Source organism: Chiloscyllium punctatum, chromosome 29, assembly GCF_047496795.1.
Source record: "Chiloscyllium punctatum isolate Juve2018m chromosome 29, sChiPun1.3, whole genome shotgun sequence".
NCBI classification, from domain to species: Eukaryota; Metazoa; Chordata; class Chondrichthyes; order Orectolobiformes; family Hemiscylliidae; genus Chiloscyllium; species Chiloscyllium punctatum.
Genome location: NC_092767.1, coordinates 8,100,864 through 8,121,594, shown reverse-complemented (window position 1 = coordinate 8,121,594; position 20,731 = coordinate 8,100,864).

Genomic DNA, 20,731 nt, shown 5'->3' with positions numbered 1-20,731 from the left:
AACTTCATGCAAGAATTGATACAACATAAACTGACATAGAGGTTGATAATTAAATGCACAGGCTGATATTAGACTTAGGATTTGACGTTTCGGGCAAAAGCCCTTGAAGGGCTTTTGCCCGAAACGTTGATTTCGAAGCTACTTGGATGCTGCCTGAACTGCTGTGCTCTTCCAGCACCACTAATCCAGAATCTGGTTTCCAGCATCTGCAGTCATTGTTTTTACCTCGCTGATATGTAGACTTAGACATTCACATAAATACATTGATAATGGGGTGGGGAGTTCAGAAGTAGAGGGCTGGGGGGGGTGTCTGAGAGGGGAAAAACTTACAAGGGACATAAGGGGCAACTCTTTCATGCAGAGGGAATACAATGTGCGTGTATACAATGAGCTGCCAGAGGGAAGTGGATGAAGCTGGTACAATTACAGCATTTAAAATGCATCTGGATAGGTATATGAATAGGAAGGGTTCAGAGGGATATGGGCCAAGTGCTGGCAAATGGGACTCGATTAGGTTAAGGTATCTGGTTGGAATGGATGAGTTTGACTGAAGGATCTGTTTCCATGTCTCTATGACTCTATGACGATAACTGCACACAGAATGTGATGTCACAGAAAATGATATTAATAGATTGATAAATAAACTCACATTTTCACAGAACAGAACTGACAGATACATATTGATACCAAAATTGAAACTTTCACATAGCAGAAACAGACACGTACAGATTGATAACGGCATTCACATATTCGCATAGCAGAAACTCTCAGACACAAATAGTCGCAAAATCAAAACTGACTAGTAGAGATTAATAACCTCACTCACACATTAAAATGCAAAACTGAGAGTTACAGACCGATAACTTCACTCAAGAATTGACATAGCAGAAACAAAGATAAACAGTATGAAGAAAAGGTCCATAACTACAGTTGTACATTGACATTGCAGTACCTGATCACATGAAAAAGATCATGTGATACACACAAGTATCTGCATAGCAGAAACTGACAGAAACATAACACTCCCAGTTTCACATAACAAACTGACATGAACAGTTTGATAATGTGTGATTGTGAATACCCACATTCAGAGCAGATCCTGACAGGACTGGCCTGGTAGCAACATTCAACATGGTGGTGCTGGCACGTTAGGCAGCGTTCGGGCTCCTTGACTCATCCACTCTGGGTGGCAGCTTCTTCCCTTCTTCCCTTACCCTTGCTTTCATTTTAAAATTTTTTCTTCTTCTTCTTCTTCTTCCTGTTGGCAGCAAAGAAGGTGACATTATGGAGGAGGGGTCCTTTTGGTAAGGCAGTGATCTGGCCTGGCCTGACAGTGGAGATAGGGACACCTGGTTGGGGTAGGCTCACAGCAGGGAGTATTGTTTATCAGTGTAGCAACAGTTATTGGTTGTGGTAGGCCCAGAGCCGGATTCTCCTGTTTATGGTAGGCTCAGAGCACAGATTTGCCTGGTTCTGGTAGGCCCAGAACCTGGGTCTTCTCGTGAGGTAGGCCCCGAGCCCAGCTCTCCTGTTTATGTTAAACCCAGAATCGGCTTCTCCTGGTTGTGGCTGACTCAGAATCCAGGTCCACATGGTTGAAGCAGGCCCAGAGCCTGGGTTCTCCTGATTGTGGTAGGCCTGGAGCTGGGTTCTTCTGATAGTGGTAGTCCTGGGGCCTGTGGTAGGCTTGGAGCCCATGCCTCCTGATTGTGATAGGCCTGAAACGTGGGTCTCCTGGGTTGTACGCCTGGAACCAGGGTCTCCTTGGTTTTATTAGGCCCGGAGCCCAGGTCCCCTGGTTTTAGTAGGTCTGGAGCTGGATTCCTCTGGTTGTGGTGGGCATGGAGCCTGGGTCTCTTGTTTGTGATAGGTCAGGCGCCTGGGTCTCCTGGTTGTGGTAGGTCTGGAGCTTGGGTCTCCTAGTTGTAGTAGGCCCCAATCCAGGTCACGTTCTTGTGGTAGGCCGGGAACCCCAATCTCCAGGTTGTTGTGGGCCGGGAGCTGCATTCTCCTAGTTGTGGTAGGTCCGGAGTTTGATATTCCTGGTTCTTGTAGGCCCGAAGCCTGTGTTCTCCAGGTTGTGGTAGGCCCAGAGCCTGTACTTCAGTTCCTGATGGCTGTCAGAGAGGTCACAAGGTTACATATTTGGGTGGTTGCTTTACTGAAACACTACTCAGGTCGTATCTCCCACCCATTCTCCTCCTTCTTTTGTATTTCATTTTTTCAGCAGTCCATTTGGGAATTTAGAATAGTGGGAATGGAGGTTAGGGCAGTTGAATGTTCTTCCTGCAGTATGTGGGAGGTAAGGGTCATCCTTAGTGTCCCTGCTGACTTCATCTGTGGGAAGTGCACCCAACTCCAGCTCATCAAGAACTGTGTTAGAGAACTGGAGCTGGAACTTGATGAACCTTGGATCATTTGGAGGCAGAGGGGGTTATTGAGAGGAGTTATAGGAAGGTAGTTACTCCACAGCCATGTGAAGAAGGTGGATGGGTTACCATCAGGGGTAGGAAAGGGAACCAGCAGGCATTTCATGGATCTCCTGTGATGGTTGTCCTCAACAACAAGTGGGATTTTGGTTACTGTTGAGGGGGACAACTTACCAGGGATAAGCAATGGGGCACAGGTCTCTGGCGCAGAGTCTGTCCCTGTTGCTCAGAGGGGAAGGGGGAAGAGGAGCAGACCTTTGGTCATTGTGGACTCCATAGTTAGGGGAACAAATAGGATGTTTTGTGGGAACAAGAGAGACTCACAGTTGGTGTGTTGCCTCCCAGGTGTCAGGGTTTGTGATGTCTCTGATTGTGTTTTTGGGATTCTTGAGGGGGAGGGGGAGCAGCCCCAAGTTGTGGTCCACATCGGCACCAACGACATAGGAAGGAAGAAAGGTGGGATCGAAGGCAGAAATTCAGGGAACTCGGGTGGAAGCTTAGCCTGAGAACAAACAGAGTTGTTATCTCTGGTTTGTTGCCCATGCCATGTGCTAGTGAAGCAAGGAACAGAGAGAGAGTGGAGCTGAACACATAGCTGCAGGAATGGTGCAGGAGGGAAGGTTTTGGATTCTTGGATAATTGGAGCTCTTTTTAGGGAATGTGGGACCTCTAAAAACAGGATAGTCTTCACCTGAACAAGTGGGTACCAATATCCTGGTTGGGGGGGTGGGGGGGGCGGAATTTATTAATGCTCTTTGAGGAGAGGAGTGGTTTAAACTCATGCAGCCAGGGATGGGAATATGAATTCATCCCTGTGTACAGGAGGTTGAGGGTAATGGAGGTCAGGGATAGGTTTACCAGGTTGCAAGAGGACACCGGCAATCAGGAAGTTGGTTTGAAATGTGTGTACCTCAATGCCAGGAGCATCCAGAATAAGGTGGGTGAACTTGCAGCATGGATTGGTACTTGGGATTTCAATGTTGTGACCATTTCAGAGACATGGCAATAGGAGGGACAGGAATAGTTGCTGCTGGTTCCAGGATTTAGATGTTTCAATAAGAACAGAGAAGATGGTAAAATAGATGGGGGTGTGGCATTGTTAGTCAAGGGCAGTTTTACAGCAGCTAAGAGAACGTTTGAGAACTCATCTATAGAGGCAGTTTGGGCTGAAATAAGAAAGGAGAGGTCACCCTGTGGGAGTTTTCTATAGGCCTGTGAATAGTTCCAGAGATGTAAAGGAAAGGATAGTGAAGATGATTCTGGATAGGAGGGAGAGTAACAGAGTAGCTGTTATGGGGAACTTTAACTTTCCAAATATTTACTGGGAATACAATAGTTCAAGTAGTTTAGATGGGTCAGTTTTTGTTCAATGTTTGCAGGAGGGTTTTCTGACACAGTATGGAGACAGGCAAACGAGGGGCGATGGCCAGATTGGATTGGTACTGGGTAATGAGCCCAGCCAGGTGTTAGATTTGGAGATAGATGAGTACTTTGGCGATAGTGACTACAATTCAGTTATGTTTACAATAGCAATGCCCAGGGAAAGAGGTATAACTGGGAGAAAGGCAATTATGATGCAGTTAGGCCAGATTTAGGATGCATAGGATGGGGAAGGAAACTGCAGGGGATGGACACTCTTGAAATGTGACCTTATTCAAGGAACAGCTACTGCAGGTCCTTGATAAATATATACCTATCAGGCAGGGAGGTAGTTGTCAAGAGAGGGAGCCATGGTTCACTAAAAAGTCTAAAGCTTTTGTCAAGAGGAAGAAGGCATTTGTGAGGATGAGGTGTGAAGGATCAGTTAGGAGGCTTGAGAGTTATAAGTTAGCCAGAAAAGATCTAAAGAAAGGGCTAAGAAGAGCCAGGATGGGACATGAGAAGTTGTTGGCGGATGGGATCTAGGAAAACTCTAAGGCCTTCTCTAGGTGTATCAGGAATAAAAGAATGACTGGAGTAAGATTAGGGCCAATCAATGATAGCAGTGGAAAGCTAACTGTGGAATCTGAGGACATGGGAAAGCACTTAATGAATACTTTCATCAATATTCATGTTGGAAAAGGGCGATGTTTGTGAGAATACAGAGATGCAGGACGCTAGATTAGATGGGATTGTGCTTGACAAAGAGGAGGTTTTAGCAATCTTAGAAGACCTGAAAATAGATAAGACCCCTGAGCCGGATGAGATTTATCCTCGGATTCTCAGTGAAGCCAGGGAGGAGATTGCTGAGCCTTTGGCTTTGATTATTATGTCATCATTGTCAACAGGAGTCATGCCAGAAGATTGGAGGATAGCAAATATTATCCCCTTGTTTAAGAAGTGGAGTAGAGACAACCCTGGTAATTATAGGCCAGTTAGCCTGACTTCGGTTGTGGGTAAAATATTGGAAAAGATTAAAAGAGATAGGATTTATGATAATCTGGAAAGGAAGAATTTGTTTGGTATAGTCAGCACAGTTTTGTGAAGGGTAGGTTGTGCCTCACTAACCTTATTGAGTTCTTTGAGCAGGTGACAAAACAGGTGGATGAAGATAAAGTGGTTGATGTGATGTATATGGACTTCAGGAAGGCATTTGATAAGGTTCCACACGGTAGGCTATTGCATAAGATACTGAGTTTTGGGATTGAAGGTAAGTTAGTGGTTTGGATCAGAAATTGGCTCGCTGAAAGAAGACAGAGGGTGATGGTTGATTGGAAATGTTCATCCTGGAACTCTGTTACCAGTGGTACGCTGCAAAGATCTGTTTTGGAACCACTGCTGTTTGTAATTTTTATAAATGATCTGCATGTGGACATAGAAGGCTGGATTAGTAAATTTGCAGATGACACTAAGGTAGGCAGAGTTGTGGATAGTGCCGAAGGATGTTGTGGATTACAGAGGGACATAGATAAGATGCAGAGCTGGGCTGAGAAGTGGCAAATGGAGTTTAATGTGGAGAAGTGTGAAGTAGTTCACTTTGGAAGAAATAACAGTAGTGCAGTGTACTGGGCTAATGGTAAAATTCGTGGTAGTGCAGATGAACAAAGAGACTTCGTATCCAGGTGCATATATCCCTGAAAGTTGCCACTCAGGTTGATAGGGTTGTTAAGAAGGCGTGTGGTGTGCTGGTGTTTATTAGTAGGGGGATTGAGTTTTGGAGCCACGAGGTCATGCTTCAGCTGTACAAGACACTAGTGCGGCCGCACTTGGAGTATTGTGTACAGTTCTGGTCACCGCATTATAGGAAGGATGTGGAAGCTTTGGAAAGGGTTCAGAGGAGATTTACTAGAATGTTGGCTAGTATGGAGGGAAGGTCTTATGAGGAAAGGCTGAGGGAACTGAGGCTGTTTTTGATTGCAGAGAAGAAGGTTGAGGTGACATAATCGAGACGTATTAGATAATCAGAGGGTTAGATAGGGTGGTCAGGGAGAGCCTTTGTCCTCCGATGGTGAAGTCTGACTCGGGGGCCATAGCTTTAAACTGAGGGGTGATAGATCTAGGACAGATATCAGGGATAGTATCTTTACTCAGAGAGTAGGGATGTGGAATGGTTTGGCCTTTAGTAGTAGACTTGTCAATGTTAAGGGCGTTTAAATGGGCATTGGACATAAATATGGATAATAATGGAATGGTGTGGGTTAGGTGGGCATCAGATTAATTTCACAGGTCAGCGCAACATTAAGGGCTGAATGGCCATGTTCTATGTTCTATGTTCTCTGTTCTCTGTCTCCTGATTGTGGTAAGCCCAGAGCCCGGGTCTCTTGGTTGTGGTAGGCCTGGTCCTAGATTCTTCTGGCTGTGGTAGGCTGGGAGCCCAAGTCTTCTGGTTATGATAGGTCAAGAGTCCGGATTCTCTTGGTTGTGGTAAGTCCACAGCCGATTCTCCTGGTTCTGATTTGCCTGGAGCCTGGGCCTCCTGGTTGTGGTAGGCCTGTCTCTGGATTCTTTTGGTTGTGGTATGCTGGGAACACAGGTCTCCTGGTTATGGTAGGCCAGGAGATTCTGCTGATTGCGACAGGTCTAGAGCCGCTTCTCCTGGCTCTGGTAGGCCCAGAGCCTGGGTCTCCCAATTGTGGTTGGCTCAGAGCCCATGTCTTCTGGTTGTTGTAGGCCTGGACCTGGGTGCCCAAGTTGTGAGCGGCCTGGCACTGGAACCGGGTTCTCCTAGTTGTTGATCAAGCAGTGATGGGTGGGAGCAGGGGACTCCTTGTTGTGGGGTGAGTGTGGGTCCAGCAGGAACCTGGTGTCCATGGTCCATCGGCAGGGTGGCCCCAGCAAGAACAAGATGGCACCTGGAGAGTTGCAGCTCCTATGTTGGTGGTCCAGTACAGGCAGTGCAGGTGTCGATGCTCAGCCAGCTCGGGGCTCATGGTAGAGGCTGTGGAATAAAGATGGACTTTCTATCAGTGTTATCTTTTTATCCGCAAAGTATTCAAATGGTGCCATTTGTAGCAATTGAAGCCTTTCACCGTATTTGACTGTGTTGTTCATTGTAAAGTATAGGTGACAATAAATCATCATTCTTCATTCAGTCTTTGTTTCCTCAGCACAGCTTACATTCCTTCCTAGTTTCACAAGAATCATACAACATGGAAATAGGCCTTTTGGTCCAACTCGCTCATGCTGACCAGGTTTCCTAAATTGAACTAGTCCCATTTGCCTGCATTTGGCTCATATCCCTCTAAACCTTTCCAATCCATGCAGCTGTCTAAAAGACTGTTAAATATTGAAATTGTTACCAGCTTCACCACTTCCTCTGGCACTTCGTTCCATGCACATGCCACCCTCTGCATGAAAACATTGCCCTCCAGTTCACTTTTAAATCTTTCCTCTTTCATCTTAAACCGATACTCTTTGGTTTCAGGCCCCCCTACCCTTGGGAACAGGTCTTTGCTATTTACTTTATCTATGCCCCTCGTGATTTTATAATCCACTATAAGGTCACTCCTCAGCCTCCTACACTTCAGGGAAAAAAGGTCCCAGTTTGTTTGGAATGCATTGGCCATGAATGGTATTATTGATAGATTATTAATCTGGCAACCCAGCTAATGTTCTGTGGACCCAGGTTTCAATCCCAGCACAACAGATGATGGATTTTGAAATCTGGGATTAAGGATCTAATGATGACCATGAAACCATTGTCAATTGTCAGAAAACCCCATCAGGATCACTAATGTCCTACAGGGAAAGAAATCTGCCATCCTAACCTGGTCTGACCTACATGTGACTCCAGACACACAGCAATGTGGTTGACTCTCAGTTGCCATCTGAAGTGGCCGAGCAAGGTATTCAGTTTTACCAATCACTACAAAATCCCAAAGAAATGAATCACCTGGCATCGATCTTGGCACTGGAAAAAACACCAGTGGAAACAGCAGAAACAGCCCTGCAAAAGCCTTCCCCACTAACATCTGGGGGTTAGTGCCAAAGATGGGAGAGCTGTCTCGCAGACTAGTCAAGCAACAGCCTGACATCGTCATACTCACAGAATCATATCTTACAGATAATGTCCCAGACCCCACCATCACCAACCCTGGACAGGACAGACCGAGCAGAGGTGGTGGCACAGTGGGATACAGTTGGGATGGAGTTACCCTGGAAACCTTAACATTGACTCTGAAGCCCATGACTTTCATGGCTTCAGGTTAAACATGAGCAAGGAAACCTCCTGCTGATTACCACATAGCGTCCTCCCTTGGCTGATGAATCGGTACTCCTCCACGTTGAACAATACTTAGGGGAAGCACTGAGGAAGACCAGGGCACAAAGTGTACTTTGAGTGTTGGATTACAATGTCCACCACCAAGAGCACCTCAGCAGCAGAACTAATCATCAAAGTGGTTGTGTCCTAATGGACATACCTGCTCGACTATATCTGTGGCAGGTTGTGAGAGAACCAACAAGAGGGAAAAAGCATACGTGGTCTCACTATTACCAATCTGTCAGCTACAGATGTATCTGTCCATGACAGTATCGGTAAGAGTGACCACCGCACAGTACTTGTGGGGCCACTGTCTTGCCTTGACAGTGAGAATCTCTGTGCTAAATGGGACAGACTTCTAACAGATCTAGCAACTCCAGACTGGGCATCATGAGGCACTGTGGGGCATCAACAGCAGCAGGCCTGTACTCCAGCACATTCTGTAACCTCATGGCCTGGCATATCGCCTACTCAACCATTACTATCAAGCCAGGGGATCAATCCTGGTTCAATGGAGAGTGCAGGAGGGAATGCCAGGTGCAACACCAGGCAAACCTCATGATTAAGAGTCACCCTGGTGAAGCCATCAGACAGGACGCCTTGATGCCAAGCCACAAGTGGTAGACAGACCGAGGGAATGCCACAACCAATGGATCAGATCAAAGTTCTGCAGTTCTGCCACATCTAGTCGTGAACAGTGGTGGATGATTAAACAATTCACTGGAGGAGGAGGCTCCACAAATATCCCTATCCTCGATGATGGAAGAGCCCAGCAAATGTGCCAACCTTTTATCCTACTCTAAGATCCAACTAACCTATACACCCTACATTTAGCTATCATCAATGTGCCTATCCAAGAGTCGCTTAAATGTCTGACTCTACTACCACTGCTGGCAGAGCATTCCACACACCCACCACTCTCTGTGTAAAGAACCTACCTCTGACATCTCCTTTAAACCTTCCTCCAATCACCTTAAAATTATACAGCCTTGTGATAGCCATTTCTGCCCTGGGAAAAAGTATCTCTGACTATCCATTCTATCTATGCCTCCCATCATCTTGTATACCTCTATCATGTCACTCTCATCTTTCTTCACTCCAGTGAGAAAAGCCCCAGCTTTTCTTCATAAGTCATGCCCTCCAGTCCAGGCAGCATCCTGATAAATCTCCGCTGCACCCTCTGTAAAGCTTCTGCATCCTTCCTATGATGAGGCGACCAGCACTGAGCACAATATTCCAAGAGTGGTCTAACCAGCGCTCTATAGAGCTGCATGTCAGGCAGCATCCAAGGAGCAGGATAATCAACATTTCGGGCAGGAGCCTTTCATCAGGCCCCTGCCTAAGACATAGATTCTCCTGCTCCTCAGATGCTGTCTGACCTGCTGTGCTTTTCCAGCACCACTCTGATCTCGACTCTGATCTCTGGCATCTGTAGTCCTCACTTTCACCTTTATAGAACTGCAGCACAACATTGTGTCTCTTAAACTCAATCCCCCTGCAAAAGAAAACCATATGCTTTCTTAACAACCTTATCCACTTGAGGGATCTATGGCATCAAGGAGCCCTGGCAAAACTGGAATCAATGGGTATCAGAGGGCAAACACTCCAATGGTTGGAGTCATACTTGACATAAACAAAATAATCGGGGTTGTTGGAGGTCAGACATCTCAGGTCTAGGACATCTCTCTAGGTGTTCCTTAGGGTAGTATCCTAGGTCCAAACATAAATCATAGAACATAGAAAAGTACAGCCCACGATGTTGTGCCGAGGATTAATCCTAACCTAAAACAATATAACCTATCCTACGCACCCCTCAATTCACTGCTATCCATGTACATGTCCAGCAGTCGCTTAAATGTCCCCAGTGACTCTGCTTCCACCACCACCCCTGGCAATGCATTCCATGCATTCACAACTCTCTGCATAAAGAACCTTCCTCTGATGTCCCCTCTATATCTTTCTCCTAATATCTTAAAACTATGACCCCTCATGCCAATCAATCCTGCCCTGGGGAAAAGTCTCTGACTATTGACTCTATCCATGCCTCTCATTACCTTGTACACCTCGACCAGGTCACCTCGCTTCCTTCTCTCCAGAGAGAAAAGTCTGAGCTCAGTTAGACAAGCCCCTCCAGTCCAGGCAGCATCCTGGTAAACCTTCTTTGCACCCTCTCCAAAGCCTCCGTATCTTTCCTATAGTAGGGCAGCCAGAACTGGACACGATATTCCAAGTGTGGTCTCACCAGGGACTTGTAGAGCTGCAGCAAAACCTTGCAGCTCTTAAACTCGATCCCATGTTAATGAAAGCCAAAACACCATATGCCTTCTTAACAAACTTATCTACTTGGGTGGCAACTTTGAGGGATCTATGTACCTGCACACCAAGATCCCTCTGTTCCTCCACACTGCCAAGAATCCTGTCTTTAATCTTGTATTCAGCTTTCAAGTTCGACTCCAGGTTGAACTCCATCTGCCTTTTCTCAGCCCAGCGCTGCATCCTGTCTATGTCGCACTGCAGCCTACAAGAGCCCTCGATACGCTCAATGGCACCTCCAACTTTGTGTCATCGGAAAATTTACTAATGCACCTCTTAACCTCCTCATCCAAGTCATTTATAAAAACTACAAAGAGCAGAGGTGCAAGAACAGAGCCCTGCGGGACCCCACTCAACACTGACCTCCAGGCAGAATACTTTCCATCTGCAACCACTCTCTGCCTTCTGTCAGCTAGCCAATTCTGAAACCAGATAGTCAAATCTCAGGAAGTATCCCATACTTCCTGATTTTATGAATGAGCCTACTATGGGGAACTTGATCTGAAGTCCTTATACACAACATCCACTGTCGACCTTCATCAACCTATCTCGTCACCTCCTCAAAGAACCAAAGAACTCAATAAGATTTGTGATGCGTGACCTGCCCCTCACAAAGCCACACTGACTGCCTTTAATCACGATATGCTTTGCCAAATTGTCATAAATCCTATCCCTCAGAATTCTTTCCAAAAACTTGCTGACCACAGACGTAAGACTGACTGGTCTGTAATTGCCAGGGATTTCCCTATAATCCTTCTTGAAAAGAGGAACAACTTTTGCCTCCTTCCAATCCTCCGGAATGACTCCCATGGAAAGTGAGGAAGCAAAGATCTTTGCCATCTTTAGCTGCTTCATTAATGATTTTCCTTTCATCATAAGGTCAGAAGTGGGGATGTTTGCTTCGATGATTGCACCATTTGTGACTCCTCAGACACTGAAGCAGTCTGTGTTAAAATGCAACAAGATCTGGACAATTTCCAGGCTTGGGCTGACAAGTGGCAAATAACGTTCATGCCATACAAATGGCAGACAATGACCATCACCACTAAGAGACAATCTAACCAACACCCCTTGACATTCAATGAGAACCTGGAATAGTGTGGCAAGTAACTCACCTCGTGACTCCTGAAAGCCTGTCCACCATCTACAAGGCCCAAGTCAGGAGTGTGATGGAATATTCATCACTTGCCTGGATGAGTACAGCCCCAACAACACTCCAGAAGGTTGACACCATCCAGGACAAAGCAGCCCACTTGATTGGCACTGCATCCACAAGCATGAACTCTCTCCACCACTGGTGCTCAGTAGCAGCAGCATGTACTATCTACAAGGTGCATTGCAGAAATTCACCAAAGATCCTCAGACACCACCTTCCAAACCCACGACCACTTCCATCTAGAAGGACAAGGGCAGCAGATACATGGGGACCTTAAGTTCGCCTCCAAGCCACTCACCATCCTGATTTGGAAATATATTGCCGTTTCTTCACTGTGGCTGGGTCAGAATCCTGAAATTCCCTCCTTAATGGCATTGTGGGTCAACCCCCAACAGGTAGTCTGCGGCAGTTCAAGAAGGCAGCTCACCACCACCTTTTCAAGGGCAACTGGGAATTGGCAATAAATGCTGGCCCAACCAACGACCCCTACATCCCACTAAAAAATGAAGACATAAAAACGTAACCTCTCCTTATAACTCAAACCCTCCACTCCTGGCAACATCCTTTTTAATCTTTGTGACACCCTTTCCAGTTTAACCACATCCTTCCTGTAGAAGGGTGAGCAGGACACAGAACTGCAAATGTGGCCTCACCAATGTCTTGTTCCCTCTCCTGTCATACTCTCACTATTTTGTTTGACACCAGTTCCCAGTTATTGATTGCAGTAGAGCTTTGCATGTCCTCTGCACAATTGTAAAATGACACAGGGTTATAAGGCAATGAATGTTGCAATTAGGTTGGCTCAATTCTGCATAGAATTGTGACAATATGTAGAATTGATATAAGCTCATAGACAAGCAACCACGACACATAGTGGAAAGAAAAATCATTCAGTGACTATCAATGGGAATACCATCACCTTGCTCAGTGTCTCATCGATGGCCCAGTGAAAAATAAAGGCTCAGAGTAGGAGGAGGCCATTCAGCCCCTTGAGGCCTGCTCCTCCATTACATTTGACATCAGCCTCACCTTCACCTTCCTGCCCTCACTCCCTTTCACCCATCACTGATTCAAAACCTGTCTGTCTCTTCCTTCAGTTTATTCAGTGCTCAGGCACCCTCCTCACACTCTGGGGGGAGTGAATTTCCACAGAGTCACACCCTCCCTCTTTCAGAGAAGTCATTCCTTCTCATCTGTTTTCAATCTGCCCCAGACCCTTATCCTGAAATGACTTCACGTTCTAGGCTGTCGCAAATGAGGAAACAGCTTCTCTCCATCTACCCTGTCGACCCCAGCCCCCCCCACCCTTTCATGTTTTATATCCCTCAATTAGTTATCCTCTCATTCTTCTAAACTCCAGAGGGGATTGGCCTGAACTGCTCAGTCTCTCCTCATGACAGACCCCTCATCTCCAGAATCAGAACCCGAAACTGGCTCCAATTAGCAGTGTTAACCATTGAGCCACCGTTCCAATTATGTAAATGAGGCCTGTTTTCTCTCCAATTCAGAAGGCCAATGGGAGATCTGATTGAAATCCTCAAGATATTGACAGGAAAAAAACAGGATAAAGATAAATTATTTCCACTGGTTGGGGATTCTAGAACTAGGGGCGTAGTCTTAGATTGTTCACGAGAGATTTTCCGAAACACATGGGCATGCATACAGTCTTGCACACCAACAGTGCATATACATCCAGACATAGCCTCATGCACACAGACACAAAGACATATGCACACATACTGACATGTACACATCCAGACACAGTCATACACACACACACACACACACCACTGCACAGACGGGCACACAGAAACGCATCCGCACAGTCACACTCTCACACACTCAGATACACAGTCACAGACACACACACACAAACACACACACACACACACACACAAGAGTGGCAGAGTGTACTATAAATGCTATGCACCTTAACAATTATTACAAACTCTCTCTGTGCCAGCTTTGGATGTTGTGAGGTTTTGCTGTCTACTCGAGTGAGTGAAGGGTCTTTGGTGGAGCAGCCCCATTGCCCAATCTGCTCCGAGCCTCATAGCTTCGGGATGTGGACACATAGCAAACATACCTCTGCTTACACTGGATTCAAATCCTGCAGGTTTCCTTTTCAAGCTATACTGGGAGAGTAATTACCCCATTGTGGGTTTGAGCCCTCTCAGGAATTGGAATCAGAGCAATGAGGGGTGTGCATAGCTGCTCTCTGAGCCTCACAGGCAGTAGAATAAAATACAACTCAGCAATCCCAGAACATGGCTGTGGGGAGACAGAGAGAAACAAAAGGAAGTAAAGGGCTCTCAAAACCCATCCCCCTACATCCAGCACTGGAGGTCAGGAGGCCAACTCGAGAAAATAGCAAAATAATCGCAATGGAGGAATGATAGATTTACAAGTTTGATGCAACAAGTAGGGCCTATTTCAATGCTGTATGACTATCTATAACTCAATGTCTCTCCATGACCCTCTGCGATTCTCTATGGCTCTATGAAATGGGCCTCACTTGCTTCGTTTCTGCCTTGTCCCATTCCTTGAGGCTTTACAAGCAATCTTCGATCTCTGCTGACGTCAATTGTGGTGTCTTCTTCCTCCTTTTTTGAGTGGCAGACTGACTTCCTGTGGTCTTAGTGTAACAGCCAAATCAGCGTCTCTTCCCCAGTGTCTGAGTTTGCAGTTTCATACTTCCTGTCAAGTTAACGGAACTCTTCAACTCCATTCTTCACTTAGGCCTCAAATTGTAGGGTTACATTTAACCAGCCATAACTCTGTTCCTCAATGTTGTGTCACACTTTTGTAGATAAAATGTTCCGGATGATTTTTCTGCTATTAATGGGTAAGTATTTGTCCTCCAAAACATTGTTTCCTTTTGTTTTGAAAACTGTCATGTTCATCTACCAAGTTGTGAATTGAATCTAGAGTCTTTTTAATTTTGTTTTTCCTTTCTTTTCAATCATGTTTTCTGCTTGAGGCCATATGTTTTAAAGTATTCAGACATTAAGGTTCCCAGCTCATATATCTCAGCATTAATGTCTTGGAGAATCAATATTATGGGGATGTCAAAGTAGCTGACCTTGTGGCCACTGAGGCATAGAGCTACAGAGGTCTACACTATAGGACCTTTGGTCCATCATATCTGTGGTTGGTCAAAAACAACTGCCTCACTATTCTCAAATTCTCATTCTGCGGCACCTGGCCCAGAGCTGTAGCATCACAAGTGCACATCTAAATCCTTCTTCAATGTGATGAGGGTTTCTGCCTCTCCCACCCTTACAGACAGTCAGTTCCAGATTCCCACCACCCTCTGGGTGAAAATAGACAATAGCCAATAGGTGCAGGAGTAGGCCATTCTGCCGTTTGATCCAGTGCCACCATTCATTATGATCATGGCTGATCATCCTCAATCAGTATCCTGTTCCTGCCTTATCCCCATAACCCTTGATTCCACTATCCTTAAGAGCTCTATCCAACGTTTTCTTGAAAGTATGGTTTTTCTCACATCCCCCTGTAAACCTCCTGCACCTTACCTTCACTCTGTGCCCCCTGGCTCACTGATCCCTCCATCAAGAGGGAAAGGTTTCTTCCTGTCTCCCCTTTCTATGCACCCTCATCATTTTATGTATCTCAATTATGTTCTCCCTCTCACAATCTCCCGGACAAACCCAGTCTGTCCAATCTCTCTCTATCCCTGAAACTTTCCTGCTCCCAAGGCAACATCCTGGTGAATATCCCTCTGAACCCTCTCCCAGTGCTATCCCTTCCCTCCTCGAATGTTAAAAGCATTGCAGAGGTAGTATCTAACTTTGAGGAGAAAGTGAGGACTGCAGATGCTGGAGATCAGAGCTGAAAATGTGTTGCTGGAAAAGTGCAGCAGGTCAGGCAGCATCCAAGGAGCAGGAGAATCAACGTTTTGGGCTTGAGCCCTTCTTCAGGAAACCTGAACTGAACGAGTCCCATTTGCCTACAATTGGCCCAAATTCCTCTAAACCTTTCCTGTTCATGTATCTGTCCAAATGTCTTTTAAATATTGTAATTGTACCTGCCTCCGCCAGCTCTTCTGGCATCCTATCATCTAGGGAAAAATGTCCCAGCCCATCCAGCCTCCCCTGATAAACATCCATCCTAGAGTAGGGTAAAATTGTATGGAGTATTCTAAAGAGGCTCTTATCAATATCTTGTAAAACCTCAGCATGACGTCCCAACACCTGTACTCAGTGTTGTAATGGATGGAGGCAAACACATCACCATCCTGTCTACCTGCAACACCACTTTCAATGAACCGTGCATCTGCACCTCTAGGTCTCTCTGATCATCAATGTTCCCCAGGGCCCTACAGTAAGCTGCATAACTCCTGCCCTGACTTGCCTTGACATACTGCAATACCTCACATTTATCTAAATTAAATGTCATCTATCACACACTGGTCCAATGGCTCAATGATCAAGATCCCATTGCACTCTTAGAAAACCTTCTTCATTGTCCATGACACCATACCTCCGATATTCTTATATAAATAGTGAACAACAGTAGAGGATGTTTTGCATGTTTTTTTTGTTCAGCAACATATAACGTCCAGTGACTTCAATCTTACTTTGTTCAGTTGCTCCATTAGCTACCATCCATCTACTTCTCTGTGCTATAAGAGGTGGGAACAGCGTCTCTTATGGCACATCTTGAGTTCGCTGCACCACTTAACAGGACTGTGGTTGATTCCACATTCCTCATATCCACTTTCCCTTGATTCCCTTGAATCTTATCTATTTTGGCCTTCAATATACAAACTAACTCTGCCCCCACACACACATCTCTATGGCAAGAAGTTCCAATAACTTACAACTCTCTGAGAGAAGAAGTTCCTCCTTATCTCAGTCTGAAATTAGCACTCCTTTGTTCTGAGACTTTTTAAAAATTCATTGACAGGATGTAGGCATCATTGGCCAGGACAGCATTTATTACCCATTGCCCAGAGGGGAGTTAAGTGTCAGTTACAGTTGTGAGTCTGGAGTCACTCATAGGCCAGACCAGGTAAGGATGGCAATTTCCATCCCTGAAGGGTATTAATGATGTTTTTTATCTGACAATCGATTCATGGTCATTGATAGAAAATTCTAGATATTGACTGAATTCAAATTCAACAATCTGCTGTAGCAGGATGTGAACCCAGGTTCTCTGAACATTGCCAGGGTCTCTGGATTAATAGTCTGGCAATAATACTAGTAGGCCGACAACTCCCCTTGTGTGCCCTCTAGTCCTGGACTCACCCATGAGGGGAAAGCATCACATCAGCATTGAACATGTCAAGCCCTTATATGTTTCAATGAGATCTCATTCTTTCGAAGCCCAGTGAGTAGAGTCCCAACCTTGAGCCATACAGCACGGAAACAGAACCTTCGATCCAACCCTTCAGACCAGAACATAACCCCAAGCTAAACCAGTCCCACCTGCCTGGTCCTGACCCAAATCTCTTCAAACCTTTCTTATTTATGTATCCATCCAAATGTCTTTTAAACATTGTAATTATACCCGCATCCACCACTTGTCAGGCAGTTCATTCCACACATTTTAAATCTTCTGTTTAAAATATTTTCTTCTCATGTCTTTTTAAAATCTGTCTCCTCTCACCTTAAAAACTTGCCCCCTTATGTTGAAATTCCCCATTAGGGAAAAGCCAACTACCATCAACTCCCTCTATCCTCTCATTATTTTATAAACTTCTATTAGGTCACCTCTCAACTCCTACACTCCGATGAAATAGTTCCCGGCCTATCCAACCTTTCTTTATAACTCAAACCTTCCATACCCGGCAACATCCTGATAAAACTCTTCTGAACCCTCTCCAGGTTGATTATATCCTTCCTATATTGGGTGACTGGAATTGGGAGTAGCATTCTGGAAGAGGCCTCACCAATGTCCTATACAACCTCGACATAACATCCCAACTCCCATACACAAAGGACTGAGCAATGAAGGTAACCGTGTCAAATCCCTTTCCAACCATCCTGTCTATATGTGATGCAAACTTTAAAGAATGATGTACCTGAACCTCTCGGCTCCCCCGGTTCGATAACAGTACCCAAGGCCCTGTCATTAATTAAATAAGCCCTACCTTTGTTTATTGTAACATAATGCAATGCCTTGCACTTATCCAAAACAAACTTCATCTCCCATTTTCCAGCCCATTGACCCATTTGATCAAGAACCTTTTGTCATCTTGAAAATCCTTCTTCACTGTCTGCTATGGCAACAATTTTGGTGTCATCCATAAACTTACTAATCATACCTTCTATGTTCTCAGCCAAATAATTTATATAAATGATAGACAAAGAGGACCCAGAGCTGATCCGTGTGGAACCCCACTCTAGTCTGAAAAGCATCCCTCTGCCATCACACTCTGTCTCTGGCAATTAAGCCAATTATTTATCTAGTTGGCAAACTCCCCTGAATCCCATGTGACCTAACTTTACCAATTAGCCTACTTTGTAAAACCTTGTCAAAGGCTTTACGAAAATCCAAATAAACAGCGTCTACTGCTCTGCCATAACAGCCTCCTTAAAAACCTCCTCAATCAAGTTTGTGAGACAGTTTTCCTCACACAAAACCATGTTGACTATCCCTAATCAATTTTTGCCTCTCTAAATACCCTATCTCTTATAATCACCTCCAACAATTTACCAACAACCGAAGTCAGACTCACAGATCCACATTCCCCGGTATCTCCTTACAGTCTTTCTTAAACAAAGGTATAACATTAGCCACACCCTCCAGTCATCAGGCACCTCATTGATGATGCAAATGTTTCTCAAGGGGTCTTGTATTTTCCTCCTTTACTTCCGACAACGTTCTGGGATACGTTAGATCAGGTCCCGGACATTTATCCACCTTTATATTCTCCAAGATCTCCTGAACTTCCTGTTCTGTCATGCGAACTGTTTTTAAAACATCAAATCTTATTTTATGCATTCTCTACATTTAATTTCCTTCGCTGCAGTAAAAACTCTTGTAAAATATTGATTTAATATCTCTCCCATCTCCTGGGATTCAACACAAAGACTCTTCAACACAAAGAGGTCCTACCCTCTTGCTCAAGATAATCCCTCCATCTTGGAGACCATCCTAGTGAATATTCTCCAAACCACCTCCAAGGAAATGATGTGTTTCCTTAAATAAGAGGAGCAAAACTATCCACAGTGCTCTGATGTGGCCTCCCCCCTCCCTTGAAAGAAGAGCCAGTATTCCACTAACCCTTCCTGATTACCTGCTGTCCCTATAGGGTAGCTTTCTGCATTTCGTGCACAAGTCCCCCTCCCAAGTCCCTTTGCATTGCATCTTTGTGCAGTTTCTCTCCAATTAATTAATACTATGCTCTTTTGTCCTTCCTTCACATTTCCCCATCGTGGGGCTACACCTGCCAATGTTTTGCCCACTTACTTAATCAAACCCAATCAAAAACTGAAAGTTATTGCAAATGAGGACCCTCTCTCAGGATCGAACCACATCAGCCATGAACTGATCTGATGTTGTCATTTATGTTCCCCAAACATTGCAGTTTCCCTTCTGTCTCTTGCCCATGAAGGAGTCTGTGCTTTTCAAAGATTGGCCAATTTGTTGTGCGTTAACAGTAATGTGTTCTTTTTTCTTGTCTCCCTGTGAATTTCTCCAGCTGTTTGTCCAGAACACGGAAGAGATTACAGTAAGTTTCTGTCACTGTTACTACACTGAATTTCTCCTTGATTAAAAATAATTGAAATGATTTCTGTAGATGTCATCTTTTTGATTGGATGAGGAAAACATCAGGCCGTTGCCTCTCTCTGATGGCCAACTCCTTCCTGTTCATCTGCTGTTTACAGAACATGGGTTAGTCCAGCCTAGGAACCAGCCCTTCAGCCCACCATACCTGTGCTGACCATGATGCCTTTCTATCCTAGTCCCATCGGCCTGCACACGGTCTGTATTCCTCTATTTCCTGCCTCTTCATGTGGCTATCCAAATGCCTCTTGAATATTGTTGTTGTATCTGCTTCTATCACCTCCCCTGGCAATGTGTTCCAAACATTTGCTATCTTCTGTTTCAAAAAAACTTGCTTGTATACCTCCTTTAAACTAGGGCGGCACGGTGGCTCAGTGGTTAGCACTGTTGCCTCACAGCGCCAGAGACCTGGGTTTGATTCCCGGGTGACTGTCTGTGTGGAGTTTGCACACTCACTCTGTGCCTGTATTGATTTCCTCCCACAATCCAAAGATGTGCGGGTGAGGGTGAATTGGCCATGCTAAATTGCTCATAGGGTTAGGCACATTAGTGAGCAATAAATATGGGGTGGGGGAATGGGTCTGGGTGGGTTACTTTTCAGAGGGTCGGCATGGACATTTTGCGCCGAAGGGCCTGTTTCCATACTGTGGAGAAGCTAATCTAAACTATGCCCCCTATTATGACATAGAGTTCAAACCTCTCTGTTAATTAAAATCCCCAGAAAAGCTTACCTTGTCTTGTAATCTATTAGAAGTGTGAGAGATCTCGTACCATCCACTATTTAAAGAAAAATAATGGTTTATTTTTCTAACAGAACATTAACCAAAGCTATTAACAAACTGAACACTCTTTCCCCTAACTGAATACAATCCTATTAACATACTGTTTCAATCACACAATTATTAAATATTACATTAACTTAATCTCAAATCCACATGGTCTCTGTTTTCTCTGCTGTCTTCAATCTTCCATCTTCGATCTCTCTGGTCATTTTCTTTCTTTTTACTGTGAGTATGTTTTACAGGAAAAGGTACCTTTTCAGAGAGTGTCTTCTATTTTCTTTGAGAGCAAGATTTTCCATGGGCAGTTAGCAAAGAAAGTCAAACTATTGAAATATTGACAGGAATTTTTGCATGATGTTTTATCATTGAATTACATTGAGTATCTAGAGAAGGTAGTGATGAACATTGAGTCCACTACTTTCTATGAAAACTGCGTCACAGGTAGACAGAGTGGTAAAGGGGCATTTGACATTCTTGACTTCATTGCTCAGACCATTGAATACAGGAGTTGGGAGGTTGTGTTGTGGTTGTACAGAAAGTTAATGAAGCCACTTTTGGAATACTGTGTACAATTCTGATCGCCCTGCTATAGGAAGGATGTTATTAAATTGGCAAA